Raw genomic sequence first — 18,224 nt, 5'->3', positions numbered from 1 at the left:
AAAAGAAATCATCTGTTTTGACATTTGTGGGTCGTTGGTTTTTAACCAAATTCAATCTTTTGTCAGATATTTCACCATTAATAGTAAATCGACGTTGAACTTGAGTGTTTGTATCAGGTACTGTGATAATTCAAACATTTCCGGTATTATCAATATCGTTACACTTCATTTTATATAATTCCTCCCTCTGCAGAGCTCCTGCGATTCCGAATTTTAAAGCAACCTGCTATTAAAGCGAAGTTTTTTTGCTGTCATACCTTATGCATGAGATAATTATCGTTTGAGCTTGCAACTCTAGAGCCAAATGATATTTTCTCTATAATTCGGTCCATTAAGAGATTGAACAGAAATGGGGTGAGGCTGTCGCCCTGCCTGATGCTTCCTGGTGTTGGTATTGAGACTGCGGACTGCTCTTACGATGGTGTCTGGCGTTTCCTTCGATATCAGTATTTTTATGATGTCGGAGAGGCGAACCCTGTCAAATGACTTCGTCAAATCGATGATGCACACATACCGGTGTATTAAATTCGATTTTAGTTTTTTAATAATGAATATGGTGTCGATCGTGGAAACTATTTTAAAACTTCGATTGGGATGTGGTCTGTTCCGGGGGCTTTACTGTTTTTCAGTTTTTTTTTATTTTAACCTCTTCTTCATTCAGTGATACGTCTTTGGTGTCTTCTTTCGTTTGCACAAATTCGTTTGTTGGCTTTTTCCTGTTCTTGAGCATCTTCCACACAAAGAAACAGATGCTGGTACGTGAGAAGAATTGGAAGAGAGTAGACTGCCACTTGAAGGGAAACCAATAGGGAAAAGAGAACCCGGATGACCACCTGGGAGATGGATGCACAGCTGAAGCTTCCACCTGAAACAGAGGAACCTGCAAAACTAACAGATCATCAGATCTTGAAAAAGGATTAAAAAGAAGATGACTAACTGGTTTAATTTTCAAAAATGTAATGAATTTCGAGTATTTACTGATGTTTACGTCGTTATTTACTATTAGGGCGCCTTTCAGTTTTGAATAAGTCCACCAAAGTGTTGAAGATTTCCAAATTTTGGATTAAGTTTCAAAGTAAGCTAGTAACAATCTTTCTGTGAAGCTGTTTATGACTTTTTTTGTACGCCACTGCCCTTTAAATACTGTTCCGTGGATTTCTCAGAGAGAAGATTCATAATGGCTGCTGTTGCCGATTCAACATCATCTGGTGTGCAGTTTAAACTTTCTTCACTATTACTCTCCATCACTAATACTACACTAATTTATTTAGACACAAAACTGATTTTTTTAAACGAATATCAAGAAATAAAAGTAAAAACAGTTTATCGGAGAAACGAATTGACACAACCCACTTAAATTAACTGCTGAGGTACTTTTTTTCACGCTTTTTGACCGATTCATAAATAACATTCCCTATGAATGCAAATTAATGAAAAAAAACTTGAATATTATAACGGAAAAAATAACTATTCAAGTCCCATCTTCGTTTTTAGATATGTGTGTGGAAAGCTCGATCAGCAGGTGCTCCATATACACTCAAACACACATATACACCTGCTCCTTGCGTCGTCGTCAATTCCAATACTTACACTTTCACACTCATTCCAAATCGGTCTGTTTCATCTTCTTTTCCAACGTATTACATACAGTATTAATTGGGCAACGAGTACCCGAAAATCATTAACATTTTTTATTTCCATTATATACCAGGTATTCCGTAATTTAGTATCGTAAATAAGTAAAATAATAGATATATTTGAAATTACATTACATTTTATGCTGTAAGTTTGTCGGAATTATCATTTCTATAGTCTATTTTTATTAATGAGAGAGTAATACAATAATGATCCATTTGTAGTCCGAAAACTTGAATCAATTACATTATATTATACTCATAGTTTCGCATTAGTGAGTGAGCAGTACTAAAATTGGAAGAAGAAGCCAAAAATCAAGAGTAGAAAAAGTATATGATCATGGGAGATACACAGAAGATTACTTGACCTTTAGAACAACCAGACAAAAAGGGTACAATTTCGAAATAGTTTCCAACTTTGTGGAAGTAGAAGAATTAGAACTGAAAGCCAGAATAACTGAAGCAACACAAAAATTCGGAAGTATTAGATCATTGAAGAAGTCAAAATACGTGTCAAGAAAAACAAAAATAAGCAACATATGCGTGTGAGACATGGATATTAAAAAAGGGAGAGCCATGTTGGAAAAATGGGAGAAGAATCTACGGAGGAGTACACACAGAAGATGGCTGGAGGAGGAGAACTAATAAAGAATTGGAGGAACTTTATGGAGAAGCTACAATACGCTCGTTTATTAAGGAACGAAGAGTGAGAGGTTGAGAGACAACATAGAGAACGGATGCCAAAATTAGTACTAAAAAGAAGACCAATAGAGAAAAAGAGAAAGGGACGACCAAAGAAGAGATGGTATGACTGTGTAATAGAAGACCTAGAAAATAATAATGTTCAGAATTGGAAAAGAAGAAGCTGTGAAGGAATGGAGAAAAAAATTTGCGAAGAAAACTGTAGTATCATAATTTTTTAAAAGAACTGTAATGAATTTATGTTTTCTTTAATCTGGTGGTGACTTACTCGTATGGTAAAAAAGGGGTTCAACTTACAAAAGGTGGGGTGAAATATTTTATTCTTCTATTTAGTTTTATAATGGGTATAAAGAGTAAAATATCAAAAATGTGACTAAATCTGGTCTCGGCATAACTTTTGGTAGCTGAAAAACCCCGAAATATTTCGATTTTTTCGCAATATGTCGAAAATGAGGGGTTCTAGCAGAAAACAATACCAATATAAAGTTATAGAACATTAAATTCCCTACAAATTTCGTGTTGAACTTTTTCTTCTACAATAAATAGGGAGCGAGCTACAGCATCTCAAAGATGGACCATTTTTCTCATTTGTATCTGTTATTGCGACCCATTCATTTTTTGACTCTATTTTTTACTTAGATTTTTGTCCATCTCCAGATCCCCACCCCTCTCCAAATCGTTAAATGAAGGTAAAATACGAAAGTTTCGTGAAAAATCACTTGAACGTGGTTTGCACCAGCGTTTTTTGAAGGACAAAACACAAGTGACAGTCCACAGTAACTGCTTTTTGTAATACACGGAAATGCACGGAAAACTTGATAATTTTCTTTACGCACTACTGCTTGAAGTATGTTTTTAACACAGTAGTGCGTAAAGTGATGTTTTACGCACTCGAGAGTGTGTTTGAAGTGCGTACTTTCTGCACGGTAGCAGAAACAATTCTTGTTTTGACAAGTAGTGATATGTCGAAGGGAATTATATTATTTTGGCGATTTTTTTGCTGTATTTATTCATAATATGTAATCAAAAAAGTTTTTCTTTCATAATTTTTTTTAGAGATATGCGCAAATCCACTAGCCGCCACTGAGTTCATGAATCACCTGTAGGTTAAGATTAAATACTACCTGTGAAAATCAATCAATTCTTTTACCATTTTTTACAAGTGTTGTATGAGTTTATTGAGTTTTAAAGTTTTCTATTCGGCAACTTCGTCTTCCTTTTTGGGCACTTGGGAACATAATTACAATTTTATGACTTATTGTGCTTGGTTAGGTTACCTAAAATATCCGCTATTACCTATATTTTACCGTAAAATAGCACCTTATCTGAAAGAATATTGTCTCTGGTAGTAGTCATTTTAGATAGAATTTTTTTCCTTTGAAATGTATATTTCATGCAATAAAAAAATTACTAAAAGAACTGAATTAGTTTGAATTGCTAGTCCAGTCATTTTAGGTAGATTTAGACAAGAATTTCGGAAAATCGAGATATCCGGCTATAAAGTCGTTTGAAATTGTTCATTTGACATCCTCTGAAAACTCACGTATGATACGATGTGAGCAACTTTAAAAATTCGGGGGCCAAAAGTAAAAAAATCAATTTTTCGCACATTTTTGCAAATAACTCGTTTCCTATGGATTTTACGCTATTTATAATCCTTGTCAATATTGTAGCGCATTAAAGTCTCTACAACTTTTGTTTAAAAAATTTTTTCCTTCGGTGAATCGTTTCTGAGATATAGAGCGGCTAGAATCCCGTTAGAAATCAACTGGTACTCCCGATCAAAATAATCTCTTATTAAGTTTATTTTAATTGCTACATATATAATTATAAATAATTTTCTTTTTTTATCAATAATTACGTTATATTTAAATATTTTTTGCTCAATTATTTGTTTCCAATCAAGTATAAATTCATTTGATAGCACTTATCTGCCCGTGTAGTTTCAAAATCGTAGAGAAAAAAATTTTAATCATATAAAAATATTATTTATAGTAATTATTTTTAAATAGAATGATTATAAATATTATTATTATTATAAAATAATTATAAGGACAATGAAATCTAATTTCAATTTTCTTTTTCTTCATCGTCGTCATCTTCCTGCAGCTCTAAATTCGTTTTCGTCTTCATTATCGTCTTCAATGATATTTGTTTCCAATTTTTCAATGATTTTTGCATCAAAGGTCCTGTCTTCATTAAAATCAGTTGCATATGGTACAGACAAGCTTTTCCATTACACTGGTCACTGCAAGCCCGCTTTCCTGCAACCACATCTTGAACCGCAACCACTTTTGCAGTTACAGAATATAGTGTTTAGTAATTCATCTAAAGCAGGTAGTAAGATTGTCGTGACAGGTTCTAGGAGCCCGATGCGCATTATCCAACTCTATTCTTGGAGTTCCAAATCATACCCTAACGAGAATACAATCAAAATATAATTAAAGTGATTATTCAATGATTCGGAAGTACCAGTTGATTTTAAACGAGATTCTAACCGCCCTCTATCTCAGAAACGATTAACCACATGAAAAAAAATTTCAAATAAAAGTTGTAGAGAATTTAATGGTCTACAATATTGATGATTAATAAAAATAGCGTAAAACACATAGGAATCGAGTTATTTGAAAAAAATGTGCGAAAAAAATGTTTTTACTTTTGACCCCCGACTTTTAAAGTTGCTCACATCGAATTATATGTGAGTTTTGAGAGGAGTTTTAGGATGTCAAATGAACAAGTTTGAACGACTTTATAGCTGGGTGTATCTCGATTTTCCGAAATTCTTGCCTAAATCTACCTAAAATGACTGGACTAGTACGTGGTTAGGATGTAGATAGATAGAGCTGATAAATTCAAGTTCAAATTTATCTTCATTTAACTTCTAATATCATTTTGAGTCATTCAAAGAATTTATTTTAGTTTGTGGATTATAGACCGGGTGGGATTTTCTTACTACTTTTTTATTTCCGATAGCAGCTTAAAATCGATTTGATAATCGATTTTTTTCTAACAGGAGGTTTGCGAGAGTTCCGCGGGCTAAAATTTATATGAAAATGCTAGGAAAATCATCAATTTCCCATGATTTTCTGATTCCTCCAAACTAAACTAAATAAAACATGATATATGGTTCAAAATTATCAGAAAAAATGTTGGCAGGACATTTCCGATGGTACAACTGTTCCTGGGCCTCCAAAACTGTGCAAAAAATCGTTTTTTTTTACTGTTGTTGCTCACATCGAATTATATGTGAGTTTTAGGATGTTAAATGAAGAAGTTTAAGCGACTATAAAGCTGGGTATCTAGATTTTCCTACGTGAACTACTTTAAATGACTGGACTACAGTCCCTGGCCAAATTATTACATGCCCTGATGATTCCACACATGAATAATCTTATCTAAAAGCTGGGTTTTGTTGTTAGTCACATCCTTAGCTACTTCTCTTTTCAATAGCTCCCACACATTGTCAATCGGATTCATATCGGGACTATTACCCGGCCAATCCAACAGAGGAATATTATCTTCTGCAAAAAAAGCTCTGTCAGACCGAGCAGTGTGTCAGGGAGCTCCAACTTGCATTAAAGTGAATGGTTCTCCATCTGGAAACCATTCTCTGAGCTGCGGAATCAAGTGATTTTGTACCGATCTTGCCTCATTATTCCTCTTACGATATAAAGACGTCCAGTGCCCTTGCCGCTGATGACTGACCAAATCATCACTTTATTTATCTAAAAAGGATATGAATGTGTGAATTTTTTAATAAATTTCAATATCTTACGATCTCCAGAAGGCCATATCTTCGTCTTTCCATTGTTTGGCCCACTTCAGGCGCTTTGCTTTCATTGTAACTGTTAACTTGGGCTTCCTGGAGAAGCGACAGGCCTTCAAATCTAGCTCTTCCAATTTTCTTTGAACAGTGCGTTCAGAAGCATCGTTGAGTTGTGATTTTCTCATCTTTGTTCTTCAAACATCTCTCTGACCGTGGAGTGAAAATTTGTTTTCTACCGCAGATTTTTGTTTCTTTTTCGTCTTAATTCCACTCCTGACTCAATTTTCTTTTTTATGCGTCGTACACTAGCTTCCGATCGCGACTAATACAGGTTTGTACTTGTTTACGTTCATGTATCACATTGTGAACACAGTGTTGCCATATGTTAGAAATAAATACAAACAAAGTTGCCACAAACAGTATTGGACATCATGATGGCCAGGGCAGAAATGAGCTGGTGACACATCCCAACAAAGAATTAAGGAAACTCATTAAGTACACTGAACTAACATCGTTCAGAATTCAGTTATTTTTAGCTCATTCTGCATTTCAGAGCTAATAGGTTAAATAAAACATAATTTTTTAAAGAATATGTTAGTCCATATGGCTTGTTACAATTATTCTGCATCAGATGTGACGCGAAAAAATGAGAAACGCCAACTGGTATCACAGCACGTGACAATTAAGACGTCCATGCAAAAAAATGTTCGATAATCATATTTAAAAACTTAATTCTGTAGAATGTTTGCGCCGACCTTCTGTTCCTAAAAAGTTGCGGTCGAAATGAATTCATTAGTGGATTTATTTTAAAATATTTTTGGAGTCTCGCAAACAACTAATTTAACAAAAAATCAGCGGTGAATGACTTTATGTATGTGGTTAACTCGAAGTTTTCTGATTATCGTAGTTTTCCTCCACCAGAGATTCCAATCTGGGACGAAAGCCAGTTCATGGTGACTATTGTTATACTAAGGGATAAAAGGGTTTTGGATGTTTCGAACCTCTTGGTAAAAATAATTATACGAATATATATATATATATATATATATATATATATATATATATATATATATATATATATATATATAAGACCATATCCATAGTCCTCAATCGAGAATACTTCAACTAAAAACAGACTAACAACAGACCTGTTTCCAACAACAGTCCTTGATCTGTTCAACGCGTCTATACATGCACCATTCGGAAAATCAGATCACAAATTAATTACGACAACGTGTGAAGTAGAAATATGACCACAGGATTAACAGTCTACGTAAACTTTGGCATTATGGCCAAATGGAAGCATCTAAAGGATTTTCTTTCCATGTTTTCTTGGAATGATGTTTCCTCCTAGTCCAATAAACCATCAGCTTGTGCAAACAAGAATTTGGAAGTAATATTGGCAGATATGGAAGTCTATATTGTTTCGAACCACTTGGAGGTCGGTGAAAATAATTATTCGGGTTGACCCAACTTATTAAGGAACCACACAGAGTCCTCAATCGAGAAAGTGACTTCAACTAACCACAGACCTGTTTCTAACAACAAAATTTGATCTGTACAACGCTTCTATACATGTACCATTTGGAAAATCAGATCAGAAACTAATTACGACAACGTGTGAAGTAGAAATATGACCACAGGATTAACAGTCTACGTAAACTTTGGCATTATGGCCAAATGGAAGCATCTAAAGGATTTTCTTTCCATGTTTTCTTGGAATGATGTTTCCTCCTAGTCCAATAAACCCTCAGCTTGTGCAAACAAGAATTTGGAAGTAATATTGGCAGATATGGAAGTCTATATTGTTTCGAACCACTTGGAGGTCGGTGAAAATAATTATTCGGGTTGACCCAACTTATTAAGGAACCACACAGAGTCCTCAATCGAGAAAGTGACTTCAACTAACCACAGACCTGTTTCTAACAACAAAATTTGATCTGTACAACGCTTCTATACATGTACCATTTGGAAAATCAGATCAGAAACTAATTACGACAACGTGTGAAGTAGAAATATGACCACAGGATTAACAGTCTACGTAAACTTTGGCATTATGGCCAAATGGAAGCATCTAAAGGATTTTCTTTCCATGTTTTCTTGGAATGATGTTTCCTCCTAGTCCAATAAACCCTCAGCTTGTGCAAACAAGAATTTGGAAGTAATATTGGCAGATATGGAAGTCTATATTGTTTCGAACCACTTGGAGGTCGGTGAAAATAATTATTCGGGTTGACCCAACTTATTAAGGAACCACACAGAGTCCTCAATCGAGAAAGTGACTTCAACTAACCACAGACCTGTTTCTAACAACAAAATTTGATCTGTACAACGCGTCTATACATGTACCATTTGGAAAATCAGATCAGAAACTAATTACGACAACGTGTGAAGTGTGTGAAGTAGAAATATGACCACAGGATTAACAGTCTACGTAAACTTTGGCATTATGGCCAAATGGAAGCATCTAAAGGATTTTCTTTCCATGTTTTCTTGGAATGATGTTTCCTCCTATTACAATCAACCCCCAATTTGTGCAAACAAGAATTTGAAAGTAATATTGGCAGATATGAAAGCCTATATTCCTTACTCCTTTAAAGGCTTTGCAGATATTAATCCAGGAAAAGTGCTAGCCAGAAGAATCAGTTACCAAACTAAGTCTTTCCCGATTATTACAACATTCAGAAGTTCAAGATCAAAGGGTTTCGGTTGTTTTGAACCACTTGGGGGTTGGTAAAAATAATTATACGCATTTTCCCTACTTATTAATGAACCAAATAGGATCCTCAATCGAGAAAGTGACTTCAACTAACCACAGACCTGTTTTTAACAACAAAATTTGATCTGTACAACGCGTCTACTCAGAAAATTAGATCACAAACTAATTAAAGTAACGTGTGAAGTAGAAATCTGATTTCAGGATTAATTTACATCACGTAAACTTTGACATTATGGCCAAATGAGAGGATCTAAAGGATTTATGGTTTCTTGAGAAGTTCAAGATCAATCTGAAATGTGCTAGCGTGAACTATATATGTTAAAGATGTTAACTTTTGCGAATGCTTTCTTCAAAACTACACTTCATTATAAATAAAAAGTGTAGTCTTGTTTGTATTTCTATTTAAATGTATAAAAAATTTCTACGAGGTTGAAAACCAAACTTTGACTTTGACTTTTGGAAAAGTAGGAAGCAATTTGTAAAAATTGATTCCTTGGTTTGTAGATATACAGAAAAAAGACTGCTTATGGTACAAGTGCTGACAATTGAGGAATGAAATTAGTTGAAAAGGATGAGCAGGATTATAATAAGGTGTCATATGAACTCAAAAAGGATTCTTATTTTAAGGAGAGAGGTGGTTGATCAACCTCACTTTGAAGGCTGGTATCAAGGCAGCAAATAGTTCAAAGGTAAAAAGAAAATATAGTTAATCACCTACATAAAAACAATGAGAATCCAAAGACATATTATTGGAAAGCTTCTGCCCTAAATAAAAATTTTGAAAATAATATTTATAATAGGGATATTTTTTAGTTTGAACTTATAAACAGTAAACTACAGGTATACCTTTTACCTGGGTGTTCGATATACCCCAAAATCAAAACAACCCGAGATGAAATTACACTTCAGTCGATCGGATAGGTATAGGTGTAAATGGACTAGTCCCATTCACGAATTCTCTAGTTCATTCATGGGCACGTAACACCAATAAATAGTGTAAACAAATAATAGTGTTTAGGTGCTGTTTTGAAGACTTCAAGGTTAAATTCTCGTCGGTATATTTTCTAACAAAAGGCCATTCAATAAATCGTTTATATCTTTAAATGAATATTACTGGCGCCAGGATCTATGAGAATAAAATTTTTTATTGAACTGTAGAAAGATACAAGTTGAAATACTTGATTATATCCACAAAAAAATATTGGAAAGTGTTGGATTATTTTGTTCAGTATTTTAGTTGTTATTTCTCACGACTACCTCGCTGGACAATAAAAATTGATATATACAGTGTGTTTCAAGCAACATCTTTAGAATGGGTAGGAAATGGGTATGAATTTGTTTTTATATCTGACCCTCACAGAGGACGTTAGTTACACGGTTCGTACCAATTAGTATCAAACTTTTTTGAGGTTATATTTATTAAACTCACGTCTAAAGTAGTTAAAATTAATACTCAGTGAAATCTTCTTCTTTAGAGTCGATGTTAAGTCGTTTTGGTGGTTTTTTAAACCAGGAAAGATAGACATGACATAAGTTGATACTAATTGATATATAATGATCCTAATAATACAATTATAATCCAGGGTGGAGACCTGTAATATAGTTTATTATTTATACTTTAACTTTTTCTCACAATAATTTGTATTTCCTAAATTTAAAGTACTTTTCTTCGAACCAAACATCATGAATGAACCTGAATTTTGATTTCTAATTGATGTGTAAGTTACAAGTCAACTAAAACTTTTTATCGGGATTCTTCCCTTTCAAATTGATATCAAAAACCTTTAATTATACAAGCAATCGTAAATCTGACTGATAAAACTCTATACTAATTACATATACTGGTATAAATATTCGCGAAGTATTAATTAAACAAAAAAATCACGAAAAGAAAATATCAAAATAGAGATAAATACATATAAATATAGTTTTTGCTTTTTCTAAAGAATGCATTGATCTTCTAAAGGATTGGGGCTCGACTATGAGGACATTGATTTGTCTTTCAATTCTTGACGTGAATTTATCTCTGTAGTATATATTTCTTCCTTAAGATACGACCAAACAATGTAGTCCAAAGGATTAAAATCACAAAACCGAGGAGGTCAATTAATCGGAACCTCTGCGCTTCTACCAATTATTTGATTCCAAAATCAATGAAATGGAATCATTTCTGAAGAGATTATTGGAGAAAACTCAAAAGAATCTCCCAGTATTGGTCAATAAAGCGTGTGTGCTAGACCTCTGCAACGCAAGGACTCATTCAACTTTGAAGATTCGTCAGAAAATGACTGAATTTGCTAGAGAAGTTTTATTATACAATATAGTCCAGATGTTGAATAATTTATTTCAGGCCAACGCTAACAATCGAGTTCGAATCTTGGTGCAGTGACTCAAAGGATTGCAAATTCTATATTGACGATGATGCTGTGTGTATAACGGCACTCACATACTATGAAATTTTTTGTTCTACGGTGCATTTAGAACCATACTATCAACAATTGTACATATTATTGGAGAAAACTCAAAAGGATCTCCTAGAATTGGTCAATAAAGCGAGCGTACTAGACCTCTGCAACGCAAGGACTCATTCAACTTTGAAGATTCGTCAAAAAATGACTGAATTTGGTAAAGAAGTTTTAATATACCATATAGTCCAGATGTTGAATCATTTATTTCGGGCCAACGCTAACAATCGAGTTCGAATCTTGGTGCAGTGACTCAAAGGATTGCAAATTCTATATTGACGATGATGCTGTGTGTATAACGGCACTCACACACTATGAAATTTTTTGTTCTACGGTGCATTTAGAACCATACTATCAACAATTGTACATATTATTGGAGAAAACTCAAAAGGATCTTATAGAATTGGTTAATAAAGCGAGTGTGCTACTCATCTACAACGCAAGGACTCATACAACTTTGAAGATTCGTCAAAAAATGACTGAATTTGGTAGAGAAGTTTCAATATACCATATAGTCCAGATGTTGAATCATTTATTTCGGGCCAACGCTAACAATCGAGTTCGAATCTTCATGCAGTGTCTCAAAGGATTTCAAATTCTATATTAACGATGATGCTGTGTGTATAACGGCACTCACACACTATGAAATTTTTCGTTCTATGGTGTCTATAGAACAATACTATTAACAATTGTAGAGATTATTGGAGAAAACTCAAAAGGATCTCCTAGAATTGGTCAATAAAGCGAGCGTACTAGACCTCTGCAACGCAAGGACTCATTCAACTTTGAAGATTCGTCAAAAAATGACTGAATTTGGTAGAGAAGTTTCAATATACCTTATAGTCCAGATGTTGAATCATTTATTTCGGGCCAACGCTAACAATCGAGTTCGAATCTTGGTGTAGTGACTCAAAGGATTGCAAATTCTATATTGACGATGATGCTGTATGTATAACGGCACTCACATACTATGTACTCCAAAAATAAATGAATTTGGTAGTGATATTTCAACTCCGCATATTTCTTCATTTATTTTGGTCCATAATTTTCTCATTGGTAAAAAATTTGACTACAATTCTACACCAATGAAATTACTTTTACATTTACTTGAAAATAACGATTTTTAGTGGAAGAATTTTATTCAAACTTTGAAGAGAGTCCGAAAATAATTTGTAGACGATCTTTTATAATATTATATTAACATTAGACTTAATTTTAAATGGAGGAGAATGAATCACTGTCTGATGCTAATAAAAAATGTATATTAATCTTGCAGGTGTAATTTTTTTTAAATTACAATGTATAAAAAATATTCGTTACCTTAACTCACTAGTAGCTATTTATGTTAAACAACTTCCTGGATTTATGAGTAATTTTAACGAACTTTTTCACGGTTACATCATTAAATACTTTTAATAAAACCAAAAAAAAATGGTTACATATTTTTAGAAATGTTGCAAATACGTAAGCAAAAATAATTTAATGAATAAACACAACAACTTTTTATTTTCAATTCATTTTTCTTTGTTTATTCAATATTAAATTGACTTTTGTGCAAGAATACAAAGTCATAGCTTTATATAATATATGAAGCGCCCTTTGGGCGAAATTTTTTAACAGTATTAACGCTTTTTATAATGAACCATGTTCAATAATATTGTCACAGCTTCAAAAGACATAAAATAACAGGTTAGTAGCGTGTATTTGTGCCTTTAGGACTTCTGAATACAATTCAATAAGAAATCTGTTAAGAACTTCACGTCCTTAATTTTATATATAATAGATGTAACCGCAAACTATTTCTTTTATCTGGTGGTAATAATTTCAGGGCTTTATATTTTTTCAGATACGCTTTCACTTACACTTTTCAGAAAACTGGGGCACTTCAAAATTATAGTGGTTAAAGTGAGAGCTATTCCAAAAAATAATGTAAAATATTGTGTGACTGAACTACTTTTTTTTTCCAAATTCAGTGTTTAAATTTCCCACGATGAGTTAAACTGTTATTTACAGTAAAAAAAACGTACATTGTCGTCCAAAAGTTCTAGAAATTAAGAATGTTTAATTTATACAAACCAACATGTAATATAATACTAACCAGTCAATTAAGTTTCATATAGGACGTCTCAGTACCATTATAACATGGTTGGAATCTTAAGGGGTGAAAAAGCTGTTGACCAACTGATTAATCAAAGTCTTATCACCAAAATTATTTATCCTTAACTTTATTCCTAAAATTAATAAATACACACTTCAGACACACCTCAAATCGAATTTATCAAAGCTGTGGGACTAATCGTCACTCAATAAGTCGTATGACTGACACACAGATGGCGTTGTCATTGTCAAATCCATATGACGTTTATGAAGTACCAACATTCAAAAAACTATATCTAAAATTTCATGTCATTCCGATTAGTCAGAAAAAAGCGACAGCCATTTAAATGACGTTACTTTTGTTATTTTGTTATTTTCAACACAGTCGTATGACTGACACACAGATGGCGTTGTCATTGTCAAATCCATATGACGATTATGAAGTACCAACTTTCAAAAAACTATATCTAACATTTCACGTCATTTCGATTAGTCAGGAAGAAGTGACAGGCATTTAAATGACGTTACTTCTGTTATTTTGTTATTTTCAACACAGTCGTATGACTGACACACAGTTGGCGTTGTCATTGTCAAATCCATATGACGTTTATGAAGTACCAACATTCAAAAAACTATATCTAAAATTTCACGTCATTTCGATTAGTCAGAAAGAAGTGACAGCCATTTAAATGAAGTTACTTTTGTTATTTTCAACACAGTCGTATGACTGACACACAGATGGCGTTGTTATTGTCAAATCCATATGACGTTTATGAAGTACCAACATTCAAAAAACTATATCTAAAATTTCATGTCATTTCGATTAGTCAGAAAAAAGCGACAGCCATTTAAATGAAGTTACTTTTGTTATTTTGTTATTTTCAACACAGTCGTATGACTGACACACAGATGGCGTTGTCATTGTCAAATCCATATGACGTTTATGAAGTACCAACATTCGAAAAACTATATCTAAAATTTCATGTCATTTCGATTAGTCAGAAAAAAGTGACAGCCATTTAAATGAAGTTACTTTTGTTATTTTCAATACAGTCGTATGACTGACACACAGATGGCGTTGTTATTGTCAAATCCATATGACGTTTATGAAGTACCAACATTCAAAAAACTATATCTAAAATTTCGTGTCATTCCGATTAGTCAGAAAAAAGCGACAGCCATTTAAATGAAGCTACTTTTGTTATTTTGTTATTTTCAACACAGTCGTATGACTGACACACGGATGGCGTTGTTATTGTCAAATCCATATGACGTTTATGAAGTACCAACATTCAAAAAACTATATCTAAAATTTCATGTCATTTCGATTAGTCAGAAAAAAGCGACAGCCATTTAAATGAAGTTACTTTTGTTATTTTCAATACATCTTCGTGTCTTAATATATCATTGCTTCTTGATGGAAAAAAAACTGTACTAGCTCAGCAATGGTTTCAAATATTATTGGTTGCTAACCTAACCAATGATGGTGAATGATCTGGTCATTCAATTGAGGTGGTTACTCTAGAAAACATCAAATCTAATCGTAAATTGAAATTGCGTGAGATAACTGAAGCGAAACAGATATCAGGATTTGGTGTGTTTATTAATTTACATGAAGATTTGACCACGAGAAAGCTTTTTTCAAAGTGGGTATCGCGTTTACTCACAGACGATCAAAAACACCAACGTGTTGATGATTCAGAGCAGTGGATCCATCACTTAACTCCGGAATTGAAACGATCATCATTTTAGTGGATTGCAAGATGAAAAAATCAAGAGAAAACGGCCTTATATGTCGAAGAAAAAACCACTATTTCACTAAGACATTTACACTTCGAATTGCTTCCTCATCCACCGTATAGTCCGAATCTGGCACCCAGCGACTACTGGCTGTTCTCAAAAAAAGCTCGCCAGTACGAAATTCAGCTCAAATGAAGAAACTGAAGTCTATTTTGAGTCAAGAGAGAATAAAAAAATTGGGGAAGATGAAAACACCTTGTGAATTAAATTAATAAAAACTAAATCTATCCCCGGACACGATTCTCCACCTTCACGATGCTGGAAACAATAATAAAAGCAGTTAGAAATTGAAAACAACTCAAATTTCAATGTACTAAAGATAAGACCAGAACTTACGTATGGAAAGCTGGGATAGTAGCAGCACTCAACTGAATTCCCAGTTGTTGGAATTGAATTTAATGAGATGGTGGTGTACTGGTTGGGTCCTTGGTGTGGTTGAACGCCAAACTGGCAGCTGTAGAACTGCCGAAAAAAATAAAATGAAGCAGGAGACGGGGACACAGATGAATTTACTGAATAAGGAACGAGTAGGTAGAACAGATTTGAGTAAAAAGAAGCTCTAATATTTTTTAAGATATATTCAAACATGAATCTTTTCTATTCGTTCTGTTCCTCAAATAAATATAAAATACTTAAAAGAAAAGGAAATTAATAGAGATAACTGGAATTTAGTGAGCACTATATATATATATATAAAAAACCAATTTGAATAACTTACCAGCGAATATAAAGGAAAATATCCTCACAAATTTTACTAAATTCGCTTTGATTCAAATACTTTTGAAGTGTAGATAGATAGAGGACGATTTAGCAATTGAACTGTAGTTTTTTCGAATTAATACTAGTGACTAATGGCACGGCACGTGAACAAAGAATTATTTAAAATATTTGAAGAAAAACGTAACAACACTCTTGTGTACACATCTAAAATGTTCAAAATTCGTGAGATTGGTATATAGGAAGAGAGTGTTGAATGTCTCTTGTTTTTTCTGGCGGTAAATTCATAAGATTTCTGGTCGATTTATTTGAATGTGAAGGTCTTTATGGATTTCACTGTGTACGAACCACGGCGCAATTATTTAAACTTCTAACTTTATACTTTGGATGTGTAACTATATCAGCCATCTACCAGAGAGTAATATGACTAACTCCCATTAGAAAAAAGATCCCTTGAAATTTACAGTACAACTACGAGCAATAAAATAATGCTTGTTGAAAACTTCATTGCTAGATGGCGATAGCAAACATGCCTATTTGTAATTTATTTCCATCGTTAGTTGTTGAATTAAAATTAAAGTATAGAAAGATATTGGTTACTAAAAGACAGTGAAAAATGATTTTAATAAATACAGAGGACGATTGGAAAATTATGTTGGTTTCTAAAATCAAATTCAATCGATAAATTTCTGAAAGTATTTATTTTAAATTGATAATTTGATTAATTTCGTTATCAAAAACATTTTGTCATCTAGTGTGTAAATTTTCAATACCGGACCTATGAAAATCAATTGGGTTTTGAATGAAATATTTCGAGGTAACATTTTGCATATTATCCAAATGTTTATAATGATCGGAACGAATAGAAATCCGTGGATGTCATACTATTCGATTGAAGATTGGTTTACACTCGATCAGGTCTACATCACCTCGAAACTTGTATCGAGCCATAACGGTGTAGTTGGTAAGGTTGACGAAGTGCTTAATTTCCAACACGGAGATCGTTGGTTCGAATCTTCTAACGAACGAAGGAGAGTTACAAACAAAAAACCCACGTAAATATGAAGCTAATAAAAGCGTGTTAAAAATTGGACTTGGTTTCCAGACCTGTATGTAAAACGGTGATTGGTGCTGATGAATAACCCTTTCTCATTAAAAATTCAAATGAATACTTGGATATTCAAGTGAAATTTTTACCAGGAACAAAAATTATATTTGCAGACGACACTGTAACACTAGCAGTTGAAGATTCAATTGAAGAGGTTGTCAAGAATTAACAAAATATATGTCTGGACTAACAAATGGCGTTTTGAAATCAATAAGAGAAAATCTGCTATGTTTAAGGAAGTTTGAAACATTTTTGATAGATGGCGGTAACTAGGCCGTTTGCATTAATGCTTGAGTCAACACCACTTAAGCCTCTTATTTTTTCAACAAACATCAGTAACATATTGATATTTTTTAAATTAAAACTGAAATACTAATCATGACATATCATTATTATATCGTCAAACTCAAAGCTTTTTAGCTTGTTGAGGAAGTTACACTAAACGATAAGATTGTCCCATATAAGAAAACGGTCAAAAATCTAGGACTACATCTGAATACGAAACTATCAAAAAAAAACAGAGAAACTGAAACTCAGATATTAAAAACACTAGAAAGAAGCTAGAACGTACTATTAAAACAGGATGCTAAGGAATATAATTAACGTCCCGTGGTATTATATCCACAATAAAGATCTACATCGAGAACTCCGTATAAAAATAGTCAAAGAACAGATAAAAAACGGAGAAATAACGAAATGTTGAAAGTTCAAGATAATCAAAGTACACTCTGCAGAATCAAACGCGCCAAACCTTTTGAACTTGTGTGTTATAACCCGGTTTTGTAGCAGTACGGTCGTACAGTATAAAACTGGTATTAAACTGTACTTAGACTGGTCAATAAATGGGCGCTACTCACTGGGATTACTCTCAATATCAAGATCCTTTATTAGACCATCAATACCCGTACAAAACGAATTTTTCATACTGTAGAATGCCGAAAATGTAGTATTTCTTTTTCTAAAGGTCTTTGGCTAACAATTTCCATTCTTTAAAACGGGAATCAAGAAGTTCGGACTGTTGCTTTGATAACCACTGGTACTGGGAGCAAAAATAGGGTCGGTGACAATATTTTGCGGACCTAAAGGCGCTATATATAAATTTGGATAATCGATCTTGTTGTTTCTTTTCTTAGAATAACCTTCAGTCGTCAAAATGGTTAATAGGCTTCCTCCACACCATTGGAAATGCAAAAGGCACCAATGACATGCTACAACT

This window comes from Diorhabda sublineata, chromosome 3 (genome assembly GCF_026230105.1).
Source record: "Diorhabda sublineata isolate icDioSubl1.1 chromosome 3, icDioSubl1.1, whole genome shotgun sequence".
Classification (NCBI taxonomy): domain Eukaryota; kingdom Metazoa; phylum Arthropoda; class Insecta; order Coleoptera; family Chrysomelidae; genus Diorhabda; species Diorhabda sublineata.
The sequence above is the reverse complement of the archived record's forward strand: the minus strand, read 5'-3'. Positions refer to the sequence as shown.